Genomic DNA, 10,733 nt, shown 5'->3' with positions numbered 1-10,733 from the left:
GAAGCCACACCCCACTTAGCCTACCGGTACCTGTCAGCTGCCTCTGGAGTCCCACAGGCTAAAAAAGCCCGATAGGACTCCTTCTTCAGCTTGACGGCATCCCTCACCACTGGTGTCCACCAGCGGGTTCGGGGATTGCCGCCACGACAGGCACCGACCACCTTACGGCCACAGCTCCAGTCAGCCGCCTCCGCAATGGAGGCGTGGAACATGGCCCATTCGGACTCAATGTCCCCCGCCTCCCCTGGGACATAGGAGAAGTTCTGCCGGAGGTAGGAGTTGAAACTCCCCCTGACAGGGGAATCTGCCAGACATTCCCAGCAGACCCTCAGTATACGCTTGGGCCTGCCAGGCCTGGCTGGCTTCCTCCCCCACCAGTGGAGCCAACCCACCACCAGGTAGTGATCAGTTGACAGCTCCGCTCCTCTCTTCACCCGTGTGTCCAACACATGTGGCCGCAAGTCCGATGACACGACTACAAAGTCGATCATCGAACTGCGGCCTAGGGTGTCCTGGTGCCAAGTGCACATATGAACACACTTATGCCTGAACATGGTGTTCATTATGGACAATCCATGACGAGCACAGAAGTCCAACAACAAAACACCACTCGGGTTCAGATCGGAGGTTCCTCCCAATCACACCACTCCAGGTCTCACTGTCATTGCCCACGTGAGCATTGAAGTCCCCCAGTAGAACAAGAGAGTCCCCAGGAGGAGTGCTCTCCAACACCCCTACCAGGGACTCAGGGTGGGTATTCTGAACAGCCGCTTAGTGCATAAGCGCAAACAACAGTCAGGACCCGTCCCCCCACCCGAAGGCGAAGGGAGGTTACCCTCTCGTCCACTGCGGTAAACCCCAATGTACAGGCGCCCAGCCAGGGGGCAATAAATATGCCCACCCCTGCTCGGCGCCTCTCCCCGTGAGCAACTCCAGAGTGGAAGAGGGTCCAACCCCCTTTGAGGAGACTGTTTCCAGAGCCCAGGGCATGCGTCGAGGTGAGCCCGACTATGTCTAGCCGGAACTTCACCAGCTCAGGCTCCTTCCCCATCAGAGAGGTGACATCCCATGTCCCAAGAGCTAGTTTCTGCAGCCGAGGATTGGACCGCCAAGGTCCCCGCCTTCGACCACTGCCCAGCTCACTTCGCACCCGACCCCTATGGCCCCTCCTATAGGTGGTGAACCCATTGGAAGGGGGACCCACGTGCCTTGTTCGGGCTGTGCCCAACCAGGCCCCATGGGTATACTGTAGGCCTAGCCACCAGGCGCTCGCCATCGAGCCCCACCCCCAGGCCTGGCTCCAGGGGGGGGGGCCCAGTGACCCGCGTCCGGTCAAGGGAAACCGTGGTTCCATTATTTTGTGCATTATTAGGGGTCTTATGAGCAGCACTTCGTCTGGTTCCTCACCCCGGACCTGTTTGCCTTGGGTGACCCTACCAGGGGCATAAAGCCCCGGGCAACTTAGCTCCTGGGATTATTGAAACACGCAAACCCCTCCACCACGATAAGGTGTCGGCTCCAGTAGAGGAGTGACAAACCAATGACACCTTTTTAAACACCAATCTGGGGTTTCATCTCACCCCATGTCTTGTGCTTTCACTGGCTGCAGCTCCTCAAGCACTCATTTCTAGCAGCGACACTTTTCATACCTACAGGGTTTGGAATTGCCGACAGGGCCAGATATAGCCTGCTTCAACACACTGGCACCTCCATTAGGTGGTGTTTTTGATTGGTCAACATATAGCGATCGAGTGCAGATTCAACACCGATTTGCCTCTGATCTGGGGGTTTTGTTGCGATCTCCAAAATCGATGGGAAAATTGGGGCTAAAATCATGTAATGTCCAGCTCTAATATATATATTAGGGCTGTCAAAATTAACGGGTTAACACGGATTAAATCATCATCATGATTCATCTGATTAAAATTTTTAACACAATTAACCCATCTGTAGTGCAGAATGACTCAAAATCCCTGAAATGTCTCTCAACCCATTTCGGGCAGTTTTGGTGCGTTCCATTTGCTTTCGGAACTCATATTCCGAGTCAGATTCCGAGTTTTGAAGCTGGAAGTGACGACATGCGCGCTCCCGTTTCTTGGAGATCTGAGAAATATCTCAGAACAGCACAGAGGATCCTGAGTTCAGAATCAAAGATGGCTGCGCCCATTATCAATAGAAGGGAAAGTTGTAGTTTTATACTGTTTAAGCACTACTTCTCATTTGTGACTCATTAAATCGGTCGCACACACTATACGGTCCAACTTATCTGTGGACGTGTTGCTACGGAGTTTTATACGTAAAGCACCGCGCGTAATGTGTTATGAACTGATATTGCTAACAATGGCAATTAACCGGGCTAGAATTGGATTTCATGATTAGTCGGATTATTTGTCGGATTTACGGTAGTTTGGGCTAATTGTAAGTGAAAGAAGATTAAGTAGACCATTTAAGCTGAGGTACCTTAAATCTGACAAGTTGTCGGGCTAAGCAAAAAATCTTGCTTTTTGATATGGGTCCATGGTATTGCACTTCTGTGGCAGATGGAATGCATCCGACTCGTGTTCAAGATGTTCAGTAAACATGTTAAGTGCATATATATTCCCTTTTTTCTTGAATCTGTTTGCTCATGCAAAATGAAATGCGATTAATATAGATTAAAAATTAATGATATTTAATCGTGATTAATCGAAATTAATCCACAGCAACCCTGTGATTAATCTGATAAAAAAAAATTATCGTTTAACAGCACTAAGGAGTGTATATACACACGGTTAGAAATTAATGCAAATCTGAATGAAAATAAAGGGTGAGACATTGCATAAGCCTGTGAAAACAATGCCATGAGATATATATATATATATATATATATATATATATATATACACACTCACCTAAAGGATTATTAGGAACACCATACTAATACGGTGTTTGACCCTCCTTCGCCTTCAGAACTTCTTTAATTCTACGTGGCATTGATTCAACAAGGTGCTGAAAGCATTCTTTAGAAATGTTGGCCCATATTACAGAGGGACTATGATCCATATACACTCACCTAAAGGATTATTAGGAACACCATACTAATACGGTGTTTGACCCCCTTTCGCCTTCAGAACTGCCTTAATTCTACATGGCATTGATTCAACAAGGTGCTGAAAACAGTCTTTAGAAATGTTGGCCCATATTGATAGGATAGCATCTTGCAGTTGATGGAGATTTGTGGGATGCACATCCAGGGCACGAAGCTCCCATTCCACCACATCCCAAAGATGCTCTATTGGGTTGAGATCTGGTGACTGTGGGGGCCATTTTAGTACAGTGAACTCATTGTCATGTTCAAGAAACCAATTTGAAATGATTCGAGCTTTGTGACATGGTGCATTATCCTGCTGGAAGTAGCCATCAGAGGATGGGTACATGGTGATCATAAAGGGATGGACATGGTCAGAAACAATGCTCAGGTAGGCCGTGGCATTTAAACGATGCCCAATTAGCACTAAGGGGCCTAAAGTGTGCCAAGAAAACATCCCCCACACCATTACACCACCACCACCAGCCTGCACCGTGGTAACAAGGCATGATGGATCCATGTTCTCATTCTGTTTACGCCAAATTCTGACTCTACCATTTGAATGTCTCAACAGAAATCGAGACTCATCAGACCAGGCAACATTTTTCCAGTCTTCAACTGTCCAATTTTGGTGAGCTCGTGCAAATTGTAGCCTCTTTTTCCTATTTGTAGTGGAGATGAGTGGTACCCGGTGGGGTCTTCTGCTGTTGTAGCCCATCCGCCTCAAGGTTGTGCGTGTTGTGGGTTCACAAATGCTTTGCTGCATACCTCGGTTGTAACGAGTGGTTATTTCAGTCAAAGTTGCTCTTCTATCAGCTTGAATCAGTCGGCCCATTCTCCTCTGACCTCTAGCATCAACAAGGCATTTTCGCCCACAGGACTGCCGCATACTGGATGTTTTTCCCTTTGCACACCATTCTTTGTAACCCTAGAAATGGTTGTGCGTGAAATTCGCAGTAACTGAGCAGATTGTGAAATACTCAGACCGGCCCGTCTGGCACCAACAACCATGACACACTCAAAATTGCTTAAATCACCTTTCTTTCCCATTCTGACATTCAGTTTGGAGTTCAGGAGATTGTCTTGACCAGGACCATACCCCTAAATGCATTGAAGCAACTGCCATGTGATTGGTTGATTAGATAATTGCATTAATGAGAAATTGAACAGGTGTTCCTAATAATCCTTTAGGTGAGTGTATATACACACTGCCCTGCCAAAAAAAAAGTCTCCGTTTGAATTTTTCATTGGACCGCCTTTAGCTTTGATTATGACGCACATTTGTCATGGCATTGTTTCCACAGCCTTATGCAATATCTCACCCTTTATTTTCATCCAGATTTGCATTAATTTCTAACCGAGATCCTGTATTCACAAATGAGTTGAACCACTCCATAAAGCCTCCTTCAGCACATCCCGAAGTCCTTCAATGAGGTTAAGGTCACAACTCTGTGGTGACCAAGTCATGCATGAAAATGATTCTTCATGCTCCCTGAACCACTCTTTGACAATTAAAACCCAATGAATCTTGGCATTCTTGTCCTGGAATATGCCCATGCCAACAGGGAAGAAAACAATCCATTGATGATGAATGGAGATATAACCTGGCCATTCAGTAAAAATATATATATCGGTAGTTATATTGTGTGAGTGAATAAATCAGAATTTACAGTATGTCACTGCTACCCTTGAATATCTATCATTCTATTTGTGTGTGTGTGTGTGTGTGTGTGTGTTGGGGAATGGTGTATGGCTGCATACCCGAGGTCAGCAGGACAGGTGCTACTTCCCTGTGACAGGTTGCAGACAGTATAATCTCTCCAAACTGAAAAATAAATGACTCATACGTACTCAATTTGTCTTTGATATAAACAAGTAACAATCCCAAAGCCCTTCTGGAAACAATATTTATTTAATACATTATTATAATTTATTTTATTTATTATAAATCTATAAGTAAAGGGATAGTAAAACACTCAAAATTGGGCTGGAGATCTGCAATAAATAACAACAAAATGCAGTATTCTATTTATTAGAAAGACAGTTACTTGATGTTTTTGCAATATTTATTCACAGAGGTTTGTATATGTTCATTTGATATCCAACTCTGTCAAAATAGTTGGAATAGAACATGCCCATTGTGTAACTGGAAAACCTCTCACATGTAAACACAATGATGTGCTACAGCATTGGCTGTCTTTTCTATTTCAATTTCTTTCAGATATTATGAAGTAATAAATAAAAAAAACATGAAAGCATGCATTGCTGTGTATCCGATAACTTCTACAAATTACTAAATGGATGCAAAATCAAAGATATTCATTTCCGCCTGGCACTAACCATGTATTCCTTCACAATATTAAGTCAAAGAAAGCTCCCCAATGAAAACCCTGCATTCCCACATCCTAGAGACTCTAATCTCAACATATTCAAGATTATATTTGTAGTGCATGGAAATTTTTATATTAGAAGATACAAAAAAGTGAGAAATTTCAAGAGGCGCAAGTAGTTTTTACTCATAAAAAGGATGTCAAGACTGTGTCAGCATTTACACAGCTGAGTAGCCCTGAATGTCCAGAAAACAAAAACATTAAGAACAGGTGGCTAACTCATGTACATACAATGTAATAAACTAAGATCAAAGGGATAAAAAAAAAAAAACGTTCAAAAATGGATAGTGTTCTAAGGAATAACCCTGCACTGTCCTCCCTACCAAAACAGTCGGTGATCCCCACTGTTATGAAAATGTTGTCGATTTGTATTTGAAACCTTGTATCAGTCTTATTGATTGCTCTCTCCCTAACACTGGAGGTTTCTCATTCACACATGAGTGCTCCAATCATGCTGGGTTTTCTCTGCTCTGGTCAAGAAACTATCCTTTCCAACTCCCTTCCATAAAGAACGTCTGCTCAAGTAGCTGACCTACAGTAGTAGCATTCACTGAATCTAACATCTAGACTGACTCCAGATATGCCAGGGCAGTAGTTTATGATTTATGTCTCTGATTTTGCCATCTCTTTGTGCTCTGCTAACTAAGATGAATGCGGCAGTTTTATCTTCAGCTGGCATCTTTCTTCATGTTTGCAAGACCGGTCTGGTCTGATTACCAAACAAAGGACCCAGCTAGTAACTTCCTGTAGAATTACTCACTGGGACAGGATGTTCATGGTATACCTATCATTCGCTATACTTATCTTAACCTTTAGAAACCAACAAATGCACAATGTGTTAATTTTTGCACCCATTAATCTCAGGCAATGCACAGACAAGAGTTACATATATCTGCAATCAAGAGCACTTACCCGATCCAATCGTCCCAGTTGTGCATCAAAGTATTCCAGATAAGTCCTGTGTGTAATGGGGTATAAATTTTAAACATTTTCCATCAAAATGCACCCCTAATAATCCATAAAACATCAATATTATTCACATTACACAGAAAATAAAGTGCATTTTTGCTTTTGCAATGATACACACACACTACCAGCTATCGTCAGATTCTATATTCAAGCAAAAATTATGTTATTGTACAATACTATTACGTTGTATTATGTTATATACTTGCATGTTAAACATTGTATTTCTAACTTGTTATATTATTTCTCTGTTTATATATTTACTAAATACCTTCAATAATTTGTTACTATATCTTTTTTATTTATCTATAGTTTTATTTTGTGAGAGAATAGAAACAGAATTTACAGTATATCACTGTTACCCTTGCATCCCATTCTATTTGTGTGTGTATGTGCGTGTGTGTGTGTTGGGGGAATGGTGTCTGGCTGCATACCCAAGCTCAGCTGAACAGGTCCTTCTCTACGACAGGTTATTTTACAAATTTATATGATTTATTTTATTTATTATAAGCCTATAAATAAAGAGCTAGAAAAACACTCAACACTGGGCCGGAGTTCTACTAGAAAAACCAACAAAACACAGGATTCTATTTATTAAGAAGAGAACTACTTGGGGGTGGCATGGTGGTGCAGTGGATAACACTCTTACCTCACACCAGTGGGACCTGGGGTCAAGTCTCTGCCCAGGGTTCCAAGTGTGTGGAGTTTGTATGTTCTCCCTGTGTCGTCGTGGGGTTTCCTCCAAGCACTCCAGCCCCCCGTCCAAAAACATGCTGCAGATAATTGAGGTTACCAAATTGTCCATAGGTGTAAGTGAATGGTGAGTGAGTTAGCAGCCCATGTGAATGATGAGTGAGTTACAGTACAATGGGTTAGCAGCCCATCCTGGGTTGTTCCCTGTCTCCAGGATAGGATCCAGACCCCCAGTGACCCTGAACAGGATAAGTGGGTTCAGAAAGTGGATGGATGGTCAATTACTTGATATTTTGTGAATATGTATATATTTGCATATGTATATTTGATGTCGAGCTCCATCAAAACAGAACAATATGAAACAGAATGCGTCCATTGTGTAATTGGAACACCTCCCTCATATAAACACAATGCCGTGCTACAGCGTTGGTTGGCTTTTCTCTTTCAATGTTTTTCAGATGTTATAAAGTAATAAATTTTTAAAATAAAAACAAAACAAAAGCATCCTTTGATTTGTAACAGATAACTTCAAAAAGTTACCAAATGGATGCAAAATCAATGATATTAATTTCCACCTGGCAATAACCATGTATTCCTTCACAAAATTATGTACGCATGAGTTTAGTGATAAAATGCATTGAATAACGTTTTTGCTGCAATATTGCCCAGCCTTTTTAGTACATATGTTTTTTGCATTTGAGTGAAATAACTAATGATGGGCTGATGAAGCTTCATGAAGCTTTCGAGATGTTCTCCATATTGTACAGGAACATGTTTTGAGCCTTCAAACCTTTTTCACAAACATAGGGAGACACCTAGTGGGTTTCGGCAACGTATTGAACAATCTGAGAATGAAGTCTATATGTGTTTGCATCTAATGAATGATGTAGCTGGTACGACAGCATGGTCTAATTGTGTTATGCTAAATATAATATTAAAGAAATACTATGTTTCATTCAGTTCACTTATAGGCATTTTAAGTCATATATTTACAATAAAATATTGTAATGAACTGATTAATTGTTGTTAAATTGTTTCTATTCAGGTATAGCAATGTGTGTGACTGTATTCACTTCCTGGGATTTAGAGAGGAACTCAGAAGCGATGGAAATATCCATCCATCCATCATCTTCTGTGACTGTTTGTCCTATTCAGGGTCACAGAGGCATAATAATAATAACAACAACAACAACTGATTTAGTATTTTCCCATTTATTACCATAAAATTTAATTAAACTTAAACTGTTCCCAAACATTTGGGGATTGCCTCGACATTTTCAAAGCCACTTTCCATAATGAATCAAAAGGTGCTGTATATAATACAAACTGTACAGCAATCAGTCTCCCCAACCGCAAAACAAGCCCACGATGCCAAATAGATTCATCTTGCTTTTAGAAAGATTTTCAGGAGCCGGCACGATTTGAAACCTCTGACACCTCAAGAGTCGTCTGCAGACATCATCAGTTACATGATATTGTATAAACAAAGCAAGCTCTGACTCCCAGCTTCAAGTCGTTGGGCTTTACTTTAACAAGACGAGCTTCAGAGTCTCAGTATTATATGTCCCATCACTAGAAATAACAATTTCAAGAAAATAAATACAAGTAAGCATGTTGTATTATACAAAACAGCTTGTTAAAAACTAGCCTGTCTTCTATCATAATTCACTTTGAAGTTTCTTTTATTGTTTTCATCATTTAATCAGCAGTACAAATATTTATTAGTATTATTTTTGTTTTGTATCTATTTTAATAATAAACTAAAGCTATAATATATTATTTAGTTTTGTATTTTGCTTCATTATATATTACATACAGTACAGATTCATAACTGAACGGCCTTACATATTCCCAGCCTTACCTAACTTATCTGAAACTGCTCTGTGCACGACATTGCTTTCTGGTGTGCATTGTGGTCTGCTTTACAGCCCCAGCAGACGCTGTCAGGAAAGAACAACGTCCAGGTGCACTAGCTGATCATGTTCACTAACAACTCAGGAATAGTGAGTAGTCTGAGAGTAATCTTCAAATGATAATTACAATAATACATTTTGATAAATGCCAAACTCTTCTAAGATGTAATCATAAAGTATGATGTGGTTTGTTATAGGAATCCATTTTATATTCTCTTTGAATATTGGTTGCTCTGGTTCAGCAGGTTACGCTGTAGTTCTATTCTAACATCTTGATCCAAGAGTGGGAGCATGAGGAATCATTTTCACACATCTGGGTATAAACCGTGAGACAGAATAATGTCTCCATATGGTATTTTACCCTCTAGACACAATAAAAAATACCCGTGTTGAGGTAGCATAAAACTGCGTGTTTAAAAAACCCATGTAGACATGGATTTTTATACCATGTCAACACGTGTTAAAAAGGTCTTTCAGTACTAATATACACCTACAGTAGGCTTATACCTTTCAATTCAAGGACAAAGGGTTCAGTCTGTAATGCATTATATTGGTTGCTGTATATTATTTTTGGGCTTTTAATCATAGTCACTGAAATTAAAATTTTGTTAAAGAGGCTCATTGTTTTGCCTGATATGCTGAATTAATATGTCTGACTTGGAGCAAGTGAAGTAAAAGGAGCAAAGTAGTTAGGGACAGATTTCAAGATCTGGACAGCCCAATATAAAACTATATAAGCAACACGTATTATATGTTTCCATTAATATATTCATTATCAAGGCTATTGCACGCACAAACTACACACTTTAATTTTACGTATCACTGATATCATTACAGCGTATTTGATACAGGGGCAAAAAAATGAGGCATAGATCAAGATATTTGAAAGTATTGGTGATCAAGATGAGTTTGTGAAGCGCATAATATTTATTGTGGAAACAAAGAAGGAAATGGCATGCTATTTTGGTACCATAGAATGCAAAACAATGCTAATCGTGGTAACTTACATATTGTTACAAATTGTGACGTCCGGGTGTAGGGGCTGCTTCGGGCAGAGCGGTGGCTGCAGGCCTCGGGCATAGGGACCGGAGCGTCAACCGGCGAGACAGGCAGGATGGGTGTAACGGCAGCAGCCGGCAGGTGGGCGTGGGTGGATCTGCAGGCGTCGCAGCAGGTGGAGGCAGGGAGTTCGGGCGGTACAGCAAGGAGCGCCGACTCTCGGCCAGCAGGGGGCGCCGCAGTAGGCACCACCAACTTGTGGCCAGCAGGGGGCGCCGCAGCAAGCACCGCCAACTTGTGGCCAACAGGGGGCGCCGCAACCGGAGCCTCGCTGGGCAGTGCGGTAGCCGCCCAGACAGGCTGATCAGGCGGGACAGGCAGGACAGGCGGCGCCGGTGAGTCAGGCAAATCAGGCACATCGACAATTGCTGCCAGTGTAGGTGCCATAAAAGCAGGCGTTGCCCCTTTAAAAGTTATTTGGACCCATGGGATGGCGTCCCTAACTGACTTGGCCCCTTTAAAATCCAGACGTGCTTCGCCGCGGTGACATCCGGGGTGATCGGGATTCCCCGAGAGAGAGAGAGAGAGGCGGCTCCCAGGACGATTGTCAGCGTGTCCTCTGGGCTTCTCTCTTTCTGCTTCCTCTTCTTTTTCTCCGGTTTGTTGTTGTCAGCGGGGACTGGGCTGTTTTGGAGAGGACGGTCA

Source organism: Paramormyrops kingsleyae, chromosome 9 (genome assembly GCF_048594095.1).
Source record: "Paramormyrops kingsleyae isolate MSU_618 chromosome 9, PKINGS_0.4, whole genome shotgun sequence".
NCBI lineage: Eukaryota > Metazoa > Chordata > Actinopteri > Osteoglossiformes > Mormyridae > Paramormyrops > Paramormyrops kingsleyae.
This window is presented reverse-complemented; position numbering follows the sequence as displayed.